The sequence below is a fragment of the Coenobita brevimanus genome, chromosome 114 (genome assembly GCF_032717465.1).
Source record: "Coenobita brevimanus isolate Jiangsu-jjx chromosome 114, ASM3271746v2, whole genome shotgun sequence".
Lineage (NCBI taxonomy): Eukaryota > Metazoa > Arthropoda > Malacostraca > Decapoda > Coenobitidae > Coenobita > Coenobita brevimanus.
The window spans coordinates 3980821-4006025 of NC_137067.1; positions in this window are offsets into that span (position 1 = coordinate 3980821).

Consider the following 25205-nt stretch of genomic DNA (forward strand, 5'->3'; position numbering starts at 1 on the left):
ATACACGGTTATTGAAGGAAAGAATAGCAGATAACATAAGCTTGTAAACATGAACAGTCACATCCACGACACCCACTTTTCTCTCCTATCCGCATCATACGTCGGTCCACACATGCGCTGCCAAAGACGGACTGACAAACACTAAAAAACCATAAACAGTGGTGCGCAGTTAAACACAAAAGCAGTCGGGGTTTGCTTATAGGGATTAACACACACACACACACACACACACACACACACACACACACAAACACACACACACACACACACACACACACACACACACACACACACACACACACACAAGGGTTAAACACTCACGTACGGTCTGTAAAACATAACCCATAGCCAAAATTGCATCTCCTACTGTACGTGGGAACTTGCATTGGGTTTTTTGCTGTGAGGAATGTGTAGCATGAAGGAATGAATAATGAATATCTAACACTAGCTCCTGTCCACTGGAATGTGGTTATCTGACATTGAAAGGCTGGCTATGTGTGAGTAGGCTGAGGTGGGCAAGGTTGGGTCAGTGGATGGGCAGTGGAGGTTAGTCAATGATATGGAAGAGCGGTACAGGGATATTCAGAACTCTCCATCTTCAAACCTAAGTAACAGTTTCCACAATCCTACACACCATCCTGTTCGTCATACACTGTTTTCACAATCCTACACACCATCCTGTTTGCCATACACTGTTTTTTTTAAGCCTGTAGACTCAATAATGCCACAAATATCTTACAGTCCATCTCTTACGCCTGGCATAAAATCTGCCTCAATCCCAATATTTTATCTGCGTTAGGAGAAACACATTGAGGTGGTTTGGCCATGTGGTGAGGATGGAGAGTGAGAGACTGACGAGGAGAGTGTATGTGAGTGAGGTGGAGGAGGGGAGAGGGAGGGGGAGGCCAAGGATGAGATGGAGAGATGGAGTGGACAGGCATATGAGAGAGGGGTGTGTGAGCTGGGAGCAGGGCAGTGAAATGGCGGGGGACAGGACGACATGAAGGCGATTTGTTCGTGGCCACCCCTTACAGGATTATGGCGTCTGGTAATAGACAGACAGACATTCACTATCGCTCCGAAAACCATGTTCATCACTCGCTAGACACTGATACCTGTTCTATCTTCTCTAACCTTATTTTTCTAGGAATATCTCATAAAACACAAAAGCTTTATCTAAAAATCATCAGGCTAAACTAAAATAATTCTGAGTACTGCAACGGCAAAATTCACGATGCGCCTTTACATGTTAACTGTTCTGAAACGGAATAACTGACTTCTGTAGACGAAAAAAAGAAAAAAAAACTGAAAAATTTGATCATGCATGCTATATTTAAAAATCACTAGAAAGAAGTTAAAATATACCTTTATCTCCAACACCATTATTTTTGTCAATAAAATCTGGTGTTTCATCGACCAAGCCATTCCTTATGTTAAATTCAATGGTAAAAAATACAGATGGGAGAAGAAAATATTTAAAATGAAAGATCCCACAAGTGTACTCACCGAGACAGAGAGCTGCAGCCATGTTTTCCACGTAAGATGGATTACATATTTTTCCTCACCATTTTCTTTTTCTGAACATATCTAGCGTTGATTCACTTTCATGGCACCTTTGTTCCAACGTGTTCTCGTCTCCCTCTTTTGGTCACCTTCTCTCCGTGTGTTAGTTCCACGTTAGGTTGATGTTCTCAAAAAGTATATTAGATTTGCACTTTTTCCAATACTGCTTGAGATTAAAGCCACAAATTACTTCACCTGAGCTTCCAAGTCACATTAATCTCCCTTTTCTTCATTCCACGTCTTTCCCTCTCTCGTCCGTTGTTTGTCATTCTCTTTACGAGTTGTTTTTCTCCTTTCATCGCCTGTTTTCTTCTCTCGACCGTCTGCTTTGACTCTCTTCACCATCTTTTCCCACTTTTCTGCTTTCACTCTCTTCACCATCTTTTATCATCTTCTCTACCGTCTTTATTATTCACTCCACATTTTTTGTTTTTCGTTTCAGTTATCTCTTCACTCTGTCCATCTCCTCCCCCTCTCTCACTGCGTTAGTTTTCTGTTATGCAAGTGTTCTGGGAAAAATGCCTAATTCGTATTCACTTTCCATCACTGTCTCAGAACTAAACGCCACTGCATCACTCGGCTCCCCAACTAACACTGGCCCGGGAGGAGGCTGGGGAGGGTTCAGTGAGTCACGCGTACCGAGACAACGGGCACACTGATCCGAAGCACCTTGAACTGATTTCCTCCCTCCCACCACTTCACCTCAGCTTCCAAACACTACTGACCAGGAAGCAAGCCCAGGAGTGACTCTGTAGGTGAAGCAACCGTATCGAGACAGCTCACACACTGATCCGAAGCACTTTGGTCGCTAAGAGAAGAGGCAGAGTTACGAATATCCCTCACAATGCATGATCGTCGCCGTAGCTACCTGCAGTGTTTACATCCCGCACAACAGCTGATCGTCGCCATATTGTCAGCAGTGTTTACATCCCGCACAACAGCTGATCGTCAAAATATTGTCTGCCGTTTTATTTAGAAGGCCAATGCACTTTTCTGACTACACCAAGACTAGTAACTAACTGAACGAAGAATTAAGTTTAGAAAAGTTAACTGCTACCAACAAGCGATTATATTTGTCTTCAGTTCGACGTACGTGTGATTTTACTCTGATCTGTGGACGGTTTTGTTAAGCTTGGGAAGGCTGTGTGGGAGAGAAGGGGTTAATCAAGTCGAGGAACAGTATACACAGAATTTATCCTCAGGTGTATTACTATTAACATTGCTTTTTGTCTGGCAGTGCGGTAGTGAGACGCAACGTGTGTGGGAAATGGAATCACAGGCGGCTAATTTACCACAACAAGGCGGTCAGCCACGAAGTGCACTTTGTTCAGTATTTTGTGGAGATAAAAATAAAAAGTCCTACATCTGCTTTATTCACCTGAGTCAGAACCGTACAATTTCTGTTTATTCCCCTAAGTAAAGCTTGTGATTAAAGAACAGTTTTCACTCACCAAAGACAAGAACATAAGAAGGGAGGATAACTGCAGTATGACGGTTGGCCCATGCTAGGCAGCTCCTAGAAGAGTAACTGAACTACTAGAATGAGATAAGGAGAGCTAAGAAGAAGGCTTTCCCCCGCCCTGAAATGCCAAGCGTCACGAACAACATTAGGAAAGAACCCGACAGCGGCAGAAACGATGCGACAAATGGGTAGATGAAGGAGAGGCGTGTTTTGAAGGAGGTAACAGGTGTATGTGCCTAATTCAACGATGGTGAGTTTGCCAGCCATATCAGAACCAGTTGATCCCATCCCGTAAGTCTCCATGCTTTCCTGTCTATATCCTTGTCGCCTCTTTCCAGTTCCCACTCCTGCAGTCTCTCTCTACCATCGTGAAACAGCTGAGAGAGATAAACTAAGTCGCTAAAGGTTTCGTGCCCTCGCTTCCGCCTTCCCCGCTAGGCTTGTGTGGCGATAATGAGGTCAACACAGCAGGGGCGTGGGGGTCAAGGGGTAGAGGTCAAGGGTCAAGTGGGTTCAGCACACTCGTAAAAACACCAGAGCGACAGGTGGAGGTAGGCAGGAAATAATAACCTAGGGACGAGCTGAACAGGGGTAGTAAAAAAGCTGGGGACGAAAATAAGTGGTAGTAAATAAAGGACTGCGAAAGAGAATAATTGTGGCAAAAATCGACCTAACTTTAGTCAGATGCCTTAATCCCGGAAGGGGTGGCCATAAACAAATCGCCTCCATCTAGCCCTGCCCCCTGCCATTTCTCTGCCCTCTCCCCAGCTCACACCCCCCTCTCTCATATACCTCTAGACTCCATCACTCCATCTCATCCTCGGCCTCTCCCTCATTTTACCCCCCCTCCTCTTCACTCACATACACTGTTCTCGTTAGTCTCTTGCTCTCCATCTTCTCCACGTGGCCAAACCACCTCAGTGTGTTTCTCCTAACGCTTCCTATCACATCCATTTCCACATCACAACGCTCCTTCACGTCCTCATTTGTCAGTCTGTCTCTTAATGTATCTCCACAGGCTCCTCTCAAATAACTCATTTCCACTGCCCTCACAATTGACTTGTGTCCTTACAACAAGGTCCAAGCTTCACTTCCATACGTTAGAGTTGGTATCACAATACTATCACGCAGTGACTTTTTTACTTTCATGCTCACTGCCCTGTTTCTTATCACTGCTTTCAAGGAACCAGCTTTCTTCCTTGTTGTACCCTTTCAAGCACTTCACCCTCCAAACTTCCATCATTACTCATCACACAACCCAAGAACTTGAACGTACTCGCATTTTCCATTTCCTTACCATCCAGCCTTACTGTGTACGCAATGACTTCATTTCTGTCGAAGACCATAACTGTAATGCTGTGTTTTTAAGGCGACTTCTCGTCGTAAAAACACGAGCACTGGAACGGGGTCCTTTGGCTAGACCGGATGTAATGCACTAACAAAGGAACAGGGCATAAAAAGAGACAGTACACCGAATCACATCTATTGCTTAAATTCTATCCCTTACAGTGCTACATACACAATATTTGACACACAATAAAACAGAGATACAATAATACACTTATAACTGGATCCAATATACTTTTACACAAGGCACAGGGCAGTCAGGGATATGTGTTACTGTTACTTAGAAGAGGTATCACTTCACTGCGATTGTCAATTGAGAGTAATCGTCGTGTCACTGGTGGATAATAATAAACGGGGGAGTTTCACTTGTATTCACTGTGATCGGGAGTCTGTGGGGGAGATGTTACTATAATAGAGGTAGGGTGCGTATGGCGACATCCGACACGGTCACCTAGTCGCAGGGGAGCACTTCACTTGCCTTTCGGCTCACTCACGCACCTACCTTCAATTCCACAGAAAACTCCCCGCTTCCTTCCTGAGAGGGGGAACTGAACTGTTTAACGTTTACGCACGGCTTACTATGATACCACTGTTTAATATAACTTTTATTAGACACTGCCACTGTGCATTGGATCACTGTCACTGTATTAGGGGTCACTGTCACTGTCACTGTTCTACCCTTGTTTCTTGGGTAGTTGAGTCACTGGTACTTACTGTCAGGGAGGCTCCCTTGTTTAGGGCCTCGACCTGAGGGGCGGCTCCTTCCTAGGGCCGCGCTGGTGGGGTGCAGGGAGGCCCTGTAGTCTGGGGGCCTCGACCTGATCGGGGGCCCTCGGGACTAGGACCGAACAGTCAGAGGATTCGGGCCTGCTTCCTCTGCTGCCGGGGCGTGAGGGAGCCTAGGTCGCCGTTGTCGGGGACCGTGGTGGAAGGCCTGGGCGTCCGGGGGCTGCAGGTGCTCAGGGGAAAAGGCGCCGTCAGGGCTGGGCTGCGGCAGCGTCTCCTGTAGGGCTCCAACAGTGCTAAGGAGCGTCCGGGTGTGGGCGGTAACTCCGCAATCGGGCCTTGCCACCACTCTAACGCCTCCGCTTGGCCAAGAAGCCTGGATGGCGACGAAGGGCTCCCCGGAGGGAAAGAGGCTTGAGGGAGACTCACTCTCTTCGTGGTTCCCTGAGTGTGTTCATTGGGCTGAGGTGGGGCTCTACTTCCCCTAGTGTGGACTTTGGCTGGTGCCGTGAACTTGCCCGGCGTGCAAGGGACACCAGTAGGGTGATCGGGGTCGCCCTTTCGCCGAGGCAAGAGGCCGTCAACGTGGTGTTCCTCCCGCAGTAGGGGACAAGCCGGAGTGAGGGGCCCAAGGGCTGCACTCTCTCCAATACGGACAGATCCTACCGTCAGGGAATTCTCCACCCTGGTATGTGCCCTAGCTGTAGCCGAGTGTCTGCCCGTACGGGGAATGACTAACGGAGAAACGGGATCACCCGTCTGCTCCGGCGAGAGGCCGGCCCCAAGTCGCCGCTTCCGTAATTGGGTAGCGCTACACGTACGGTAGCAGGGTCTCTCTACCCTGGACCGTATTCTGGCCGTAGCCAAAGTACAACTGGAGAGGGATGCACACAGGCAACTCTCTCTCCTCAGCGTGTTAAGGCCGGAGCCTGGGGTCACCTTCCCCTTTACACACTTTGTCAGGCCATAGCCTGTGTCTATTTCTCTTTTAAGGCCGTAGCCTTGGGCCTCTTCCTGCCCTTGGGCCTCTTCCTGCCCTAGAGGGTGTAGCAAGACCGTCAAGACGGTGTTACTTGGGACTGACCTCTTTTCAGTCCCACCCCTGGTCTGACGGTCACTACCCCGCCCGCACAGTACTTCAGTTTGCCTGAACGCCTGGGGTTGGGGCACTTGCGGGGAATAGGGGCTCAGGGTCGGGATGCCCCGATGACCCTCTTGCCCGGGGTCACTAACCTCACCAGTGTGTCCTCCCGGGGTGGTGGTGGGGTGGCGGCTCGGTGGTGGTGTGGGGGGTGGTGAGGTGGGAGGTCCTGCGGCGGGCATTTTAATAACTTTACTCTTTCCTACAGTCACCTTAAGATTCCGTTTCTTACACACTCTCCCAAACTCATCCACCAAGTCATGCAGCTCCCCTTCGTCTTCACTTAACAATACAGTACCATCTGCAAACAACAGTACAGGGAGTTTCCAAACACTACCCTCTCTCACCAGGGCCACTCCAACATCCACTGCCCTACCTTGTATCTCTTTTATAACCCCATCCATATACAGATTCAACAAGCATGGGGACAAGACGCATCCTAGTTTCAATCCAACATTTATATAGAAAAATTCACCTAGTTCACTATCCACACGCACTGCAGCCTTAGCACCCTCATACATACTCTTCACGGCATTCAACAGCTTCCAGTTTACTCCAAATATTCTTAAAATTTTCCACATACCTTGTCTCTCCACTCTGTCATATGCTTTCTCCAAGTCCATGAAGGCCGCATACAACTTCTTTCCCTTCTCTAGGCACGTTAAGTTAAATGGTCGATATGTAACCAAGTAAGAAGACAAGAAATATAAGTTAGTAAAGTTAGGTAAGATGGTATAAATAGTAAATGTGCGAAGGGGGCAAGTAGCTTTAGTATATTGGCAGGTTACGTAAGCCACAAGATTTATTAGTAAAAATGGAAGCAATATTAGTAAGCATCTTCATCTATTTTCTATCGCTAATTCAATGGTCACTGCTCCTCTGAACTGTCTGCTTGCATCCCTCCACCTCTACGACGGGCGCGTATCCGTCTAACAACAAATTCTCATCCCTTTTCTGTCCAACTCTCTAATGCAAGAGTTAAACGTTACTCCCAGTCCTTCATTTATGCAACAGGTCAACTCTGGAACTGTCTCCCTCTGTCTGTATTTGCTACTGCCTATGATCTCCAGTCTTTCACACGCAGTGTGTCCAGGCATCTCGAAATGAACGGGTATTGAATTTGGCTCTCTTTTGTACTGTTTTTTTCTTGGAAGGAACTGTTTGCGGGCTCCGGCCTTTGGTTCCTTCTTTCTTGCATTAAAAAAAAAAAAAAGCAGGCGGGAAGAGAAATAAATCAAGATGGGAAAGAGTAAAGTCACGACCCAAAGAGGAATTAAACTTACAATCATTTCCATCTCGTAACTAAGATTTCCTATTCCATGTGGACCAGATACACTTTTTTTCCCTCTGCATTCTGAAAGTCTATCTCAATGCTGAAGCTGTGTTTACTAAGGATAATTATGTGGTTATTATTATTCTATTTAGACTTGACAGACTGTAAAATCAAGACACATTCTGCACTGTTTTTCCTTGTGCTTCTTCTGTCTATCTATTGCCAGACGCCTTAATACCGTAAGGGGTGGCCACAGACACATCGCCTCCATGTCGCCCTGTCCCCCGCCATTTCATTGCTCTGCTCCCAGCTCACCGCCCCCCACCCCCCTTCTCATATACCTCTCCACTCCATCCCTCCATCTCATCCTTGGCCTTCCCCTCCCCCCCCTCCTTGTGCTTCTTACGAAATTAATTCATAATTACGAAAGGAAATCAGTTGTTAGTTTATTTATGAATCCAAATCCTGAACTGTAGCAGCTACGAAAGTCTTCTGAGACAGAGAGAGAGAGAGAGAGAGAGAGAGAGAGAGAGACTATCTAGACTCTGGTACTGTCAACTTGCAGGATATAAAAGTGCATACGCTGGGAGAGAAAATCCAGTTACAATCACGTTACCAGACAGCTGAGTACCCCCGCTGTCTCCACCCATCTTAATGTGAAGGTAAAGTGAGGCTGGGAAGGGATAAGCAGGTGATAGTCGCAAAGAGCCTCCCCAATACGGCCCTACTCTCTGGCCACACTCCTTTCCCTTCTTATCAGTGTGTTCCAGCCTTTCCATAATATCAAAATTGCTTCCAGTCGTCCACACTACTCTAAGGACGCCTATGTAATCGTTAGGGTCGACTGGTTAAACCCCAAAGAGATGGTTTGTTCTTCACGACCATGTTATCAGTGGAAGTAGGATGATCATACTCTTAAGTGCTCTAGTCTACAGTACCCTAAACTCGCGTCCTTACATCTTGAAGGAGCAATGTGGGATTTGCAGTTAACATTCATTGGCTTGAGTTCCCTGTCCTATTGCCTCCCGGGGCTGGTGCAGAGAGAACTATATTAGGCCAGGCACCGTGTTTATTTAAGGGGAATTACCATGGGGGAAAGCTATCATCAGGGGCCGCCCTTGAGGAGGCCAGCGTCCCTCACTGCTAAGGGAAGGGATATGCAGAGTGGGTGAGGAAGCACATTCTGTATATGGCCTGTCATGTTAAGTGGCTGCCTTACTTGCGCCTCCACTTTCGCTGGCCGTCTTTCTGTGTTGCTAGCTTCCTCCCACTCTCACAGTCTCTCTCTGTCTCTGTCTGTCTGTCTGTCTGTCTGTCTCTGTATGGGTAGGTGTCACACTCTCCTCCTCACCATATACATTCACCCCACCACCCACCCTTCCCTCCCCCATTTTCTGTGCTGAGACTCACATTATCACGCCTATCACCCCTTCTCTCACTGGCTTGTTATTCAATCACAGCTCGCCTATTTTAACCAAAGAGATTATCGTCAACTGCAGCTAATTTCCCGTAGCTCACTTGCAGAAAAAGACAATATCCTTTCTATAACACTTTCTTGAGTAATACCATATTCTAGTATTAATCTCCTCAGCACGATGGAAACTTGGAACTGAAGAGAGGTGAGGAGTGAAGTGTTTGGGGGCAGCTTAAGGAAGTAGTGCGTGCTAGTGATGAGGGGTAACTGTGAGAAAACAATTAGTGTGAGATACTGGAGAGGTGAATGACATTTTGGCCAAATTAGAGTGGATGGAGTATAGGAAGGCTCAAGAAACTCACAAGGCTGCACTACCACTGTCTAAAAACCAAAATGAACTATCTAATGGGGTAATGGCGAGCTGGACAGAGCAATACTGATTTATGGTTACGATACAGAGAAATGAGCTGCTGTATTTGTTTTACCTATTTCGTGGTGTGTGTGTGTGTGTGTGTGTGTGTGTGTGTGTGTGTGTGTGTGTGTGTGTGTGTGTGTGTGTGTGTGTGTGTGTGAGAGAGAGAGAGAGAGAGAGAGAGAGAGAGAGAGAGAGAGAGAGAGAGAGAGAGAGAGACACACACACACACACACACACACACACACACACACACACACACACACACTACATTCCCAAGCCCGTCTCACCTATGTACTTCTCTTCAACCTCTTCATATACAAGACTCCTTTTCACCTTCTTCCTTCCATCACAGTCGTACACCTATCTCATGGACCCTCATGGCAGTGGCGGTGTTTTGAAGGCTGTATCTTACCCATCTAGTTTAAAAAAATATCTTCTGTTCCAAATAAATCTTTTGAGGATAGCATATTGGCCATGTGGAGAGGATGGAGAGTGAGAGACTGACGAGGAGAGTGTATATGGGTGAGGTGGAGGGGGGCAGTGGGAGGGGGAGGCCAAGGATGAGATGGAGGGATGGAGTGGAGAGGTATACGAGAGAGGGGGGGGGGGTGAGCTGGGAGCTGGGCAGTGAAATGTCGGGGGATAGGGCGACATGGAGGAGATTTGTTTGTGGCCACCCCTAACGGGATTAAGGGGTCTGGCAATAGATAGCAAGATAGGATGGCAAAATAAGGAAATCAATAACTCTTGGCGATAATGGACTTTTTTCTTGGTATATGCCTCAAGATTTTTACCTGATGCTCATCCTACCTTAGGTAATACTCACGCTGGCTTCAGGTGTATCGTAGCAGAGGTAACAAAAATAAATTACCAAAATGTCATTCACCTCTCCAGTATCTCACACTAATTATTTGCTCACAGTTACCCCTCTTCACTAGCACGCACTACTTCCTTAAGCTGCCTCCAAACACTTCACTCCTCACTTCTCTTCAGTTCCAAGTTTCACACAGCCTTCTTTAGCTTCTTCACAGCTAATACACCTCCTCTCAAAACTGAATGAATCTAGCCTGTGTTAGCTTCGAAGGAGTAATACGTCGTCGGGCTGAAGGGTTTGATTCTTTTTTACTACAACCCTTTCCACGTATCCACCTCACTACCAACCATTCTCCTTCATATTCCATTTTTTCACAATCACCTTCTCCTGATCAATCACCATAAAACAATCACCCAATAGTTTTGTCCTGCAGTACGATACATTAAGCTTAATCTCCTAGTTCCTACCAACTCAGCCTTCCTTCCCGATCATTCTCCACGCTGTGAATCCTAATACTTAATCCTACCAACTCAGTCTTCCCTCCCTATCCTTCTCCATGTTCTAAATCCTAATACTTAATCTCCTACCTCCTCAGCCTTCCCTCCCTATCATTCTCCAAGCTCTAAATCCTAATACTTAATCCTACCAACTCAGCCTTCCTTCCGTAACATTCTTCACGCTGTAAATCCTAGTACTTTCCAACACCATTACCTTCTCCTCCTCCTCCTCCTCGTAGATAACACAGTATTCAGGAATCCTCTATCCACCTCACCTGCTTCCCCTTATCAGACACTTCAGGTTCACTCTCGTTAATAACAGGTCTGTCTCTCGTCTCGCCCACTTCAAATTTATCAAACCCCAGCTCGTCCCTCTCCAAAAATCGTCTCTCTTAGCTGTGCACAGGCTCTCATCTCATCGTTCTTGTCGTCATCCAAAGCCCATTATACTTCTCCTACAAACAATCCACTTTTGATGCTTAACTAGAGCCCTAACTATCCCAGATCACCCTCTTTCCTATCATCATCTCGTTGCAACCATTCTCAGGTCTTTTTCCAAGCCGTGTCACCTGTTTGCTCACCTGCCTTAATTATACTTCCAGGTATATCGCTTCCAGAACTTCGCTTCCAGACCCCCTCCCCTATCTTTTCAACAGTACTAGGGCCTTGGAATTCCTGATATAATTTACCTCATAATGTATTCGTTCGCCTGTTACCCACCTCCCCATCACCACCCTGAAGGTAAGATCATTTTCCCTTCTCCTCCTCCACCATACCCATCCACCTCTCCACTACTCTTCCACCTTAGCATATCAGCGCCCAGGCAGGTGTGGAGGGGTGGAGGTCCGTGTGTCTGGTGGAGCTTTGGTGGGTGTGGTTGGGTGGAGAGTTAGGGAGAGGGTGGCACTTATCTGATGTGGCTAATTGCTGGTATTATGTGGTGGAATGGACGGGAAGGTTGATTACTGGTGTGTGTGTGTGTGTGTGTGTGTGTGTGTGTGTGTGTGTGTGTGTGTGTGTGTGTGTGTGTGTGTGTGTGATACATAAAAGAAGTAACCACAGTATATGCTGTTACAGCTCGTCCATTCCTCCAACTCCTGGGTCTTAACACACACACACACACACACACACACACACACACACACACACACACACACACACACACACACACACACACACCAATACTAAACACTAACACACTCACACATTACTCTTTAATCTCTCTCTCTCCCTCCCTCTCTCTCTCTCTCTCTCTCTCTCTCTCTCTCACACACACACACACACACACACAAAGTCAATGGTGGGTTACCCTAGCAAAAACCTTGTAAACTTTCACACCTGTGTATAACCACGATCATAACCACAACCATCAATATCGCATTTCCATCTACGATCATTATAACCAGGACGAGTGGAGGGTGAAGGAGGTGAAGCATGGGTGAAAGGGGTGGAGTGAGGGTGGAGGGAGGGTGGGGTTAGAGGGGAAGGAGGGAGGGTGGGGTTAGAGGGGAAGGAGTGAGGGTGGGGTGGGTGTGGAGGGGAAAAAGTTAGGTTGAGGTGAGTGTCGAATGGAAGCGAAGAGGCTACAGGGGTATGAGTGAGGGTGGAGTGATGTGAGGTGAAGGTAGGGTGAGGTGAGGGTAGGGTGAGGTGAGGGTGGGGTGAGGTGAGGGCAAGGTGAGGTGAGGGTAGAGTGAAGTAAGGATCAGGTGAGGGTGACTGGAATACCACTTGTGTTGTTACTACTAAGAACAACCACGGAACACACACACACCTCACAATTCTATCAACACACGCATGCCTAACACAAAAACGCAGATTTAAATTGGATGCATTTAGAATTACCTGAGACAAAAAGGATGATAAAGTCGTGTCTCTGAGAAAAGGTAAAAGACTGGGAAGGCATCAGGTATTATTGGAATATGCAGTAGGTAGACATGACAGTGAATTAGCTATGTGTGGGAAACGTGACACAAGAACAGTTGGCTGAAGCTGTACCAAAGGGGACGAGAAAGTGTTTGACTGTACTCTTCTAAAAAAAAATAAATATAATCTCAGAAAGTGCATAGATTATCGTGGAAGAAGTCTGCCGAGTGTTGCGTGTGTGATGTCAAAAAGAATAATGAAACAGGTGTTGGGAATGCAGGGAAATCTGATCGGTAAATAAATGGGGTGTTTTCCATGGTAGCAGGCGTTGTGTTGACAGATGTTTGCAGTGCGGCTGATGCTCCACAAAACATGGTAGTAGGACAGCAAGATATATCAATTTTTATGTCTCTAGAACAAGTGTACGGCAAAATGAACTGGGAATAATTACGAACGACGCTTAGTACGTAAAATATGGGTGGGAAACTGTAGGTATTAACGAAATGAAATATGACTAACGACAGATCAACGTCTGAGTGAATGGTTTAAATTAAGTGTTTTAGTGAGGTGCAAAGTCCGAGCTGTTCTTCGACATGCGTAATATAACACATGTAACCAATAATTATCTCAAAGGACCACGCTTTCAAGAAACTGAAGCTGGATTATATAAACATATTAAATATTCCAACCAATATACGCGATGTGATTATGTGGAATAATTCTTAAATCAGGTAACAAACTAGGGACTGGACAATAAACAGGTACTTACAGATGTAGACCAAGTGTTGCACGACTTACCTGAAATAATAATGACCAAATTACACTACAGAATATCATTTTAATAATACATGAATTTGAAGACTGATTAATGGCAACACAATAGCAAAGTTTTAAGTGATTGACGAGCTTCTTATATTGTGATTTCCAATATCTTTTACATAGGGTAGTTGTGGAGTAAATTTTATTGCTAAAGAAAGAACATGGAAAGGTGTGTATCTCATTTCAGGGGTAAACTATCGCAGGTCTCACGTACATAGGATCTCACGTACATAAGGTCTCACGTACACAAGGTCTCACGTACATAAGGTCTCACGTATATAAGGTCTCACGTACATAAGGTCTCACGTACATAAGGTCTCACGTACATAAGGTCTCACGTACATAAGGTCTCACGTACATAAGGCCTCACGTACATAAGGTCCCACGTACATAAGGACTCACGTACATAAGGACTCACGGACATAAGGTCTCACGTACACAAGGTCCCACGTACACAAGGTCTCACGTACATAATGTCTCACGTACATAAGGACTCACGGACATAAGGTCTCACGTACATAAGGACTCACATATAAGGTCTCACAAATATAAGGTCTCACGTACATAAGGTCTCACGTACATAAGGTCCCATGTCTCACATAGAACCCATGCAGTCTGGATTTTAACAGAGAAATAAATATAATGGGAAATATAGGCACAAAAACAAAGACAAACATGACCTAAATCGGGGTAAACCACATGCAAACATCGACCCTCTAGGTTCTTTTTTAAACCCCAAAAGAAGGACTAATCTGTGGTGTGTGCTGTGTGTGAGGTGGGGTGGGAGGGAGGCTGGGTGAAGAGAGGGTGTTGTGCGGGGGTTGAGGGAGGTGACTGGGTTGGTGTGTGGGGTGGGTAAGGAGGGTGGGTGGGTGGAGTGGTACCTATTTCACGATGTGGTGTGAGGATGATGTATGGCAGGGTGGGTGAAGAGAGGTGTTGTGGGGGGTTGAGGGAGGTGACGAGTTGGTGTGTGGGGTGTGTAAGGAGGGTGGATGGGTGGGTGGATGTGGGGTGAGCAAGGAGGGTGGATGGGTGGGGTGGTACCTAATTCACGACGTGGTGTGAGGCTGATGCATGTCGGTAATGAGGCCTCAGCGCAACATTTCCTGCCTCAACACCGGTTACTGAATCAACCTTTTGTGTTGCAGTGGCTCAGGATTTTTATCAGAACAAGTGACTTTTGGACCGGGATTTTGTACCTACAGGACGGAAGATATACCAGTAATTACATCTGAGAGGATACTGTTCATTGCTCATCTTAAATTCGAATCGCTTTCCACCTCTGAAAACTGAGAGTGCCAAGTAAACCTTCCAAGATGCGACTTACGTAAATATTACCTCTTATTCGATTAGACATATTCAGCTTAGGATCGGCGCCCCATTTTCAAAGTATAAACCTGTTATTTGGGACAAGAATAAATGATTTCGTTCTTTTTATAACCTGCCTGTTTTAAAGTTAAGTTTAAGGACGAAAAGCCTCACATACGCTGATTCTAATCTTTGGTGGTAAAAAGAAAGTTAATATTGCTATCCTTGTCAGATGGTGAAGGTGACTGGGAGCAATTTGACGGTATATTTCTGTGAACATTGGGTAACGGAGAGAGAGAGAGAGAGTGTGTGTGTGTGTGTGTGTGTGTGTGTGTGTGTGTGTGTGTGTGTGTGTGTGTGTGTGTGTGTGTGTGTGTGTGTGTGTGTGTGTGTGTGTGTGTGTGTGTGTGTGTGTGTGTGTGTGTGTGTGTGTGTGTGTGTGTGTGTGTGTGTGTGTGTGTGTGTGTGTGTGTGTGTGTGTGTGTGTGTGTGTGTGTGTGTGTGTGTGTGTGTGTGTGTGTGTTACTTTACCGACGAAAGACTAATACAGTATTCTTGCCACGAACACAAAACTTTCACCTTAAGTTTAGTTTCCTGTCTATGGGTTGAAGTGACGCCTTGAGCAGCGGTGTATATTCTCAGTATAAGCTGTTTGTGAGAGAGGGGTGGTAGTGTGTGAAGCATATGTGGCCTAGAAAGTAGAATTGACAGAGCTTCTTTCTCTTTCATATTTCGTAGCACACGGAAAACATGCTGAACTGCTTGAGGGGACGTACTAGAGGCAGGGAAAGGCAAAGTAAGGGTGAGAGCATGGTGACTATTTTTGCCATTACAATGACGAATTAATTGAGCTTGGTAGTGGATAGTCTGGCCATGTGGAGAGGATGGAAAGTGAGAGACTGACGAGGAGTGTATGTGAGTGAGGTGGAGGAGGGGAGAGGGAAGGGGAGGCCAAGGATGAGATGGAGGGATGGAGTGGAGAGGTATATGAGAGACGGGGGTGTGTGCTGGGAACAGGGTAGTGAAATGGCCGGGGACAGGGCGACATGGGGGCGATTTGTTTGTGGCCACCCCTTATTGGATGAAGGCGTCTGGCAGTAGATAGACAGATAGATTGTGGCGTCTTATTGTATATGAACTAAGCAAGAGAAATATTTGCAAGGAAAGCTAAGTTAAGGGCAAACCTTTTTATTCCTCCTGTCACCACACGTAATAGCAGCAGAGAAGACAGCATTAAGGGGGAGCACATGATGGCATTGTTATTCAGACTGTCCATCCACGTTGACTCTGAGACGCTTAAAAACTACATTTGCATCTCTGGCCTGTGTTTCTTAACGTGCTTTTCATGCCCCGTCCCTGATAATCCTCCCTGACTAAGCACCACAATATCTTCTCTCCTCAGGTTCACTCTCTCACGCTCCCTCACACGATTTCGCACTTATCACTGGTCTGGCACCGGTTTACTTATATTCTAATTATTCCCTGTCTAATCTTACCTTTTCATACTTCAGGGTTCAGTGCCTTGGACGAGGTACGCGGCTTTACATCTAGATAAGACATAGCGTGGATGAACACAAACCATGTACATAATGGAGACTAGTTTTGTTTAACTTGGTATCAAGAGAGGAGTGCACCTTCATCATTATCCACCCTACCAGACCCATGCATTAGGCAGAGATTATATACAGTGGTAGGAGAGAGAAGGGTGGGTCTGTGTACCACTGGACACAGTTGTTGGGTGTAGCGTGTGTTGATGGAATGGCCGCTATAAGTAAATTGGTGTGAGGGTGTCAGCTTGGGGTTTCTTCACTGGACTGCAATATTCACCCGGGGATACAAGGTTTCAGGGTAGCTTGCATGCCTAAAAACGCCAGTGCTGGGTTAGAGAATGGAAGATTGCCCTTACTACAGACTTCAGATAAGCAGGCACCATAGGAAGCTGGCTCTGTCCGCTGATGTACAATATTTGTAAAGACGAAGTGCAGGTGAGCCTGGAGTGAGTCTGAACATGAGTCCTTTCCACCTGCGCCTGATGGAGAGTGGCTAGGTGAACTGTAGCTTTGATGTAGTCCCAATAACTGAATTGATCCTGTTCATTTTTTTTTTTTTTAATGCATGGAAGAATGAACCAAAGGCCAGAAGCCCGTAAGACTGCTCCTACCTAGAAAAAAAAAATCATAAGATAGCCAATTCAAGATCTGTTTATTTGGAGGCACTCTTGAGCGAATAGAGACTCAGACAAATCTCGCTCTAAGGAGGACCACGATAAAGAATCCAGTTCTTGTCAGAGTGTTGTGCCTGTGCCCCGTTTGCCTCCGAATGTAGCCGTTTTTGACTGTTGTACCCGATATGTCATGCGTACCAGGACACTGTCTCTAATGAAGTAAATGGGATCTTATGGGGAGACAGCCAAGGTGCTTTACCCTGCGTTGCTATTATACCTGAACTCTCCTCGACACTGCTGGACTGCGCCGCCTGACGTGGTGGAACTGTTCAAGAGAGCTGCTATCCTCAGAGCTCAGGTTATTGAAACACTGCTAATTTTGTCCATGGTAGTGTGGAACAAATTTTCAAAGACTTGGCCCATCCGTAGCTTAGAGAAAGTAAGAAAGTATAACCCTCAAAATCCTGAAGGTGATAGGTCGTCATTTGTCCTGGCCCTTCATTGTATCTTAGTCTCGTGTCTTTGATCCTGGGAGATGCCTGCTTGTGCCTGGGACCTGCTCTGAAAAGTCACAGGTGTCAATCTTGCTCTGTCTGGTTTAAGTTTCACCCCACTCCCTATATGACGTCACTCTTTTATACTAACCTTATCTCATACTGATCTTCCACTCATACTCAACATACACTCAAATTGTCACTCTTTCAAGATCTTCTTACTCTCATACTAATTTTTGAAAACATTATCTCACTTCTATGGTGGTCTCACTGATCTCATTCTCATGCTAAATTATCTCATTCTAACTCGCCTCATTCATACTAATATCACTCATGTTTCCTAACACTTCCCTATTCCTTCAGCCTTCTCCTTACCCATACACTTTCCAACTCATCTCCACACAACATCCATCTCACTCACTCGCATTCCTTCTTACAAAACCTGAACACCAAAGATCACTCAGTATTCATCCATCAACATCTCTTCTCACTTTCATCCACCCCTCATCCTCCCTGCATCCTCCTACTCTCATCCAAAACTCATTCATTCTCTTAGCATCACTTCATCCTCACACTTTACACTCCTTCATCTTTTACTCTCATCCAGCATCCGTGCACACTTATCCCATACTTCCTCGCTCTTTCAATTTCATATGCTCACCCAAAACAAATCACCCTCTTAACATACCTTTCTCTCACTTCCTCACTCATTCATTATCCACACTATCCCAGTACATTTTCCCCACACTTTCCACACCGTTTTATCCTTGCTGTTGTTTCTCTTCCATTTCCTACACTCTTCATCTCCCCCTCCCACCTTCTCATTCTGTTTCATTTACCACACTTACCTCCACTCTTCACACTTTTCCACGCTAAATCACACTCTTGCAACACCACTCTCACTTTTTTCCACACCTTTCTCGCACCTGCTCACTCATTTTCTCACGCCGGCCCACGCACACACTCACGCACCCTCGCACTCCTTCACCATCAGTCGTGTATGCAAATGATCTACCCTTCTTCTCACTCCTGCAACTCCCCACCAAACTTTACAGGAGACTAGCGGCTTTTCGTTTCACACATGCTCTTCCACACATTTTCATATCTTCGTCTGTATTTGTGAGGGCAGGAATATCTTTGTGTTTCTCTGTGCATATTTGTTTGGTAGCTACTTTCATGCTCCCTCTGTCCCGTTCAAGATCCTGCTTTGTCCATCAAGTAAGTGGAAATTGGAGTTTAGGTGGTGATGATTACGATAATTTTGGCTGTGTTTACGTTGACTTTGGAGACTTCTGGCAATATATTGTGTTTTTATTTAACATATGACGTTCTCCAGTCATTCTGTTCTTCCCAATTTTTTCCTCGCCTCTGTTCTCCTTTCATTCCTTGTCCATTCCATCGTATCTCCTTATCTACAATACACTCATATCTTAATCACCTTCCTGTTCCTTTCACCCATATCACCTACATTTTCGTTTTTTCTTCACTGTCTCCTCTGTCATTCCTCCTCCTTTCAACATATACATCCTTTCATTCACCTTTCATTTTCACACACACACACACACACACACACACACACACACACACACACACACACACACACACACACGCATACACACACACACACACACACACACACACACACACACACACACACGTTTCTATGCCGACCTTCCAGTCTTTAGGGTCTGACTTAGCTTGCAACTGGTTTCTCTCTCTCTCTCTCTCAGGTGTGTGTGTGTGTGTGTGTGTGTGTGTGTGTGTGTGTGTGTGTGTGTGTGTGTGTGTGTGTGTGTGTGTGTGTGTGTGTGTGTGTGTGTGTGTGTGTGTGTGTGTGTGTGTGTGTGTGTGTGTGTGTGTGTGTGTGTGTGTGTGTGTGTGTGTAGCTGAAGTAATTAGGCCTCAGAGAAGCTCATATCCATCTCATTACCTACGACACTATCCATCGATCACGGAAGCATTAGGAAATAGCCATTATATTTCTTCCATAGTCGTTTTATTATTATTATTATTATTATTATTATTATTTTTATTATCTATTGCCAAACGCCTTAATCCTATACGGGGTGGCCACAAACAAATCGCCTCCACGTCGCCCTGTCCCCCCCCATTTCACTGCCCTGCTCCCAACTCACACCCTGCTCTCTCATATACTTCTCCACTCCATCCCTCCATTTCATCCTTGGCCTCCCCCTCCCTCTCTCCCCCTCCACCTCACTCTCATACACTCTCCTCGTCTGTCTCTCTCTCTCCATCCTCTCCACATGGCCAAACCACCTCAATGTGTTTATTATTATTATTGTTATTATTATTATTATTATTATTATTACTATTATTATTACTTTGGGGGATGAAGTACGTGAAAGGGTACAGCAGGGAAGAAAGGTTGTTGGTACACTGAAAGCAGTGATGAGAAATAGGGAGGTGAGTATGGAAGTTAAGAAGTCACTGCATGATGGTATTGTGATCCCTACCCTGACGTATGGAAGCGAGGCGTGGACCTTACAAGAGGGGAACAAGTCAAGAGTGAGAGCAGTGGAAATGAGTTACTTGAGAGGAGCATGTGGAGTGACGTGGAGGGACAGGTTGACGAATGAAGAAGTGAAGGAACGTTGTGGGGTAGATGTGGATGTGGTTGAAAAGATTAGGAGAAATACACTGAGGTGGTTTGGACATGTGGAGAGAATGGAGAATGAAAGACTGACTAAGAGGGTGTATGTAGGTGAGGTGGAGGGAGGAAGAGGGAGAGGTAGACCGAGGATGAGGTGGAGGGATGGAGTTGAGAGGTATATGAGGGAGGGGGGGGTGAGCTGGGGGGAGGGTAGTCAAATTGTGGGTGACAGAGTGACTTGGAGGCGTTTTGTCTGCGGCCACCCTTTGCGGGATTAGGGCGTCGGGCTATAGATAGATAGATAGGTAGATAGATTATTATTATTATGCGCCTCTCGGTCTAGTATAGGGTACTGGAGTCGGGGTAGGCAACAGTGAAGATCCCGAAGGCTTTTCTGTAATGCAAAACACTAGATGAGATTTAGATTAGTTTCCTTGCCCTACATATTCAGGAGCAAGGTAGCCTATTCTCAGACCCTTATTCTCTAAAGGACGTAATATGCGATTGATTATATTAGCATTCTCATTGGCTCTATGCACTGCTGTGGCACAATCTTCGTCCACTTATGTAGCTATGAAGTTGTGTTATATCCTATCCCCTGTTTCTGCACACGTGATTCTCCCAGTTTTTCTATCTGTTTATTGCCAGACGCCTTAATCCCGTAAGGGGTGGCCACAAACAAATCGCCTCCATGTCGCCCTGTCCCCTGCCATTTCCCTGCCCTGCTCCCAGCTCACACCCCCCTCTCTCATATACCTCTCCACTCCATCCCTCCTTCTATTCTCAGTCTTTGCTTCCTTCAATTACCCATCTTTCTCAGTGAGCATAATAAGCGAATAATTTTGTGTGGAGGGATGGAGTGGAGAGGTATATAAAAAAGGGGGGTGAGTTGTGAGCAGGGGAGTGAAATGGCGGGGGACAGGGCGAAGTGGAGGCGATTTGTTTGTGGCCACCCCGTACAGGATTGAGGCGTCTGGCGATAGATAGATAGATAGACGTCTCTTGCTACTCGCGTTGGATTCAAGACCCCATTGCAACCCGGCATTATCACAGTCTCCCCCTCCCGTCTTCCTCTGCTCAGCCTATCACACTCTCAAACGCACAATCATTCCTAGTAACGAACGCAATCAGTGCTCGCATTTTCTCAGCGTTATCAAAGACTCGTTTCTCCACATCTTCAAAGTGGCAAGTGGGTCGCTTATCAAGATTTACCAGCAGCCTCGGTTACCCACAATAATACCGGGAATTAAGTGGTGTTTCAGTCCCTTCCACAGCCACTTAATCTTCCCTCCAGCTCACTTTTTTTTTTTTTTTTTTTTTTTTTTTTTTTTTTTTTTTAAATGTGCTCGACTCTGGGCATAGGCTTCTCAGCCTGCTCCCAAGGCCCAGTAGTCCTCCTACATATCGTACACCTCTACATGTCACCACTTCGGCGCTAACACCCACCGTCCATATTGAATACATGCTAGGGCTGTCTCATACAGGACTGGTGTATTGGTATTAGCGGGGGTATTTTTACGACATGTCGGCGGGTCTTCTGGTAGATCGGTAAACTCTGCCGTAATGAAATTCAAATCCTTAAACTGTTCCCTGCACCAGCGGGGATTTGAACCTGGGTCCGGTAGGACCGCAAGCCACCTCTCTACCGATTAAGCCACCGCCTCCCAGGTCATGTATTAAAGGAAATTCATAGAGGAGTTACGACGAGGGTAGGGAAATACAAGACACAGAGAGTAGAACAGAAGATGGTGGTAATAGACAGTGGTATGGTGTAATTTAGATGATTGTGCGGACAGGTGTTAATTTGTGAGCGTCCACCTTACACATCAAGCTGTAGTTAGTGGGGCTCGAACCCATTCCAGCGCCCTCTCCCTCCCCAGCTTGAGGTCTTGAGTCACACCCAGCCACTCATCAGCCCACCCAAACACCCACAGCTACCCAAACACCCACCCACACCAGGTACCCAAACACCCACACCACCTACCCAAACACCCACACCGCCTACCCAAACACCCACACCACCTACCCAAACACCCACACCACCTACCCAAACACCCGCACCACCTACCCAATCACCCACACCACCTACCCAAACACCCACACCACCTATACCCAAACACCCACACCACCTATACCCAAACACCCACACCACCTATACCCAAACACCCACACCACCACCCAAACACCCACACCACCTATACCCAAACACCCACACCACCTATACCCAAACACTCACACCACCACCCAAACACCCACACCACCTATACCCAAACACCCACACCACCTATACCCAAACACCCACACCACCTACCCAAACACCCACCCACACCACCTATACCCAAACACCCACCCACACCACCTATACCCAAACACCCACACCAGCAGCCTACCCAAACACCCACACCACCTATACCCAAACACCCACACCACCTATAGCCAAACACCCACACCACCTACCCAAACACCCAAACCACCTATACCCAAACACCCACACCAGCCACCCAAACACCCACACCACCTATACCCAAACACCCACACCACCAACCCAAACACCCACACCACCTATCCAAACACCCACACCACCTATACCCAAACACCCACACCAGCCTACTCAAACACCCACACCAGCCTACTCAAACACCCACACCACCTATACCCAAACACCCACACCACCTATACCCAAACACCCACACCACCACCCAAACACCCACACCACCTACCCAAACACCCACACCACCTATACCCAAACACCCACACCACCTATACCCAAACACCCACACCAGCCTACTCAAACACCCACACCACCTATACCCAAACACCCACACCAGCCTACCCAAACACCCACACCACCTATACCCAAACACCCACACCAGCCTACCCAAACACCCACACCACCTATACCCAAACACCCACACCACCTATACCCAAACACCCACACCACCTATACCCAAACACCCACACCACCTATACCCAAACACCCACACCAGCCTACCCAAACACCCACACCACCTATACCCAAACACCCACACCACCTATACCCAAACACCCACACCACCTATACCCAAACACCCACACCAGCCTACCCAAACACCCACACCACCTATACCCAAACACCCACACCAGCCTACTCAAACACCCACACCACCTATACCCAAACACCCACACCAGCCTACCCAAACACCCACACCACCTATACCCAAACACCCACACCACCTATACCCAAACACCCACACCAGCCTACCCAAACACCCACACCACCACCCAAACACCCACACCACCTACCCAAACACCCACACCACCTATCCAAACACCCACACCACCACCCAAACACCCACACCACCCACCCAAACACCCACACCACCTATACCCAAACACCCACACCACCTATACCCAAACACCCACACCACCTATACCCAAACACCCACACCACCTACCCAAACACCCACACCACCTATACCCAAACACCCACACCACCACCCAAACACCCACACCAGCCTACCCAAACACCCACACCACCACCCAAACACCCACACCACCACCCAAACACCCACACCACCACCCAAACACCCACACCACCACCCAAACACCCACACCACCCACCCAAACACCCACACCAGCACACAACTCGGTCATCCATCACTTGCACCTACCATTCTTGCTCTCTTTTAGGCTGTTCGTAGCTCCTGATCCCTAGCGATTTATTTTGCACACTACGCATACTTATAATCTTTTGTCCATGTACTGTTCATGCTGACAGTTTGTACCACAAGGCTAATGTACAAGAGAAGTATGTGTGTACAGTGCAAAGTAAATCACGCAGGAGTAGGTGTTACGAAAATTCGAAAGCCAGTGAAAATATAGCCCAAAATTCCACGATATTTCCCCACTACAGAACCTCAGGTGGTGGTGACCATCATCCACTCACTTGATGTAGTGCTGCCTACTTCTTTCTTAGCATTTACCATTCTTTTTCTGAGCCTGTCCTCCTCTCTCCCTATTTCTTCCATCTTTCCTGTCACTTCTTATTGCTTTTCTTTCCTTTACAGGTGGCTTTACATTGAGTGACAAGCCAAATGGTTTCCTGTAAGCCAAGAAACCATTTACAACGCTGGGTGGTAACCATATAACCAAACCATACGTGCTCCCTACGTGTCAACAAGTGGGTTGGTGGAGGGTTAGTGCCCCTCCCCGTAAAACAACTCACTCAAGGTCAAATGGCCACCCCTTAAGGGATTATGGCGTCTGGCAACAGATTGACAGAACCTCTCCACGGTCACACACACTCCTAGGCACCTGCGTAGTAGACATCCACATTGCTCATTTTATTCTCACTCAGTCTCGATTTTTGCCTATTTTCCAAACCCTCTCACTCCGAATATGTAAATTGTATCATATTTTTGCTACTACCAGAGGCCTTTAGTCAGATTTTTTTTGGCTCTGAAGATTGTACGTCGCATTGGTTACCACTTACACGGCTTGGCGATTTTTTTCCACACTTAATATCATCAAAAACCACCAAATGCAAAATCTGACATACACCGTGAAGGCTTTTAATACGTGTGTGTGTGTGTGTGTGTGTGTGTGTGTGTGTGTGTGTGTGTGTGTGTGTGTGTGTGTGTGTGTGTGTGTGTGTGTGAGAGAGAGAGAGAGAGAGAGAGAGAGAGAGAGAGAGAGAGAGAGAGAGAGAGAGAGAGAGAGAGAGAGAGAGAGAGAGAGAGAGAGAGGAGGAAATGACAAGAGAAAATAGCTGTTGAATAAGAGAAGATGAATAATGAATGATATTGATAAAATAAGCAAAACAAAAGGATGCACAGCGGCAGTAAAGAAAGAGACAGGCCAGAGAAGCAGAGAGACTAGTAAAGACAGACACAGGAGCAGTAAAGGAACAACCCAAGGAAGCAGAAAGACTAGTAAAGATAATGACACAGGAACAGTAAAGGAAGACAAGCCAAGAAAGCAGAGAGAATAATAAAGATAATGACAGGAGCAGTAAAGGAAGAGGCAAGCAAGGAAGCAGAGAGAATAATAAAGGTAGACACAGAAGCAGTAAAGGGAGACAAGCCATGGAAGGAGAAAGACTAGTAAAGACACACACGCCAAGATGTTAAAGAATGACTGGTTTGGAGCGGCCAGGGGGAACCAGATTAATTAAAGTGCAAATTACCAAAACGAGCCAATGAATATCAATACTTGGTACCAATTCCACCTAAGCCAGCCCCAGATTCCTAAAGCAGAGAGCGTAGACTAAGGCAACTTACCTGACACACGCACGCAGGTGACAATTACAG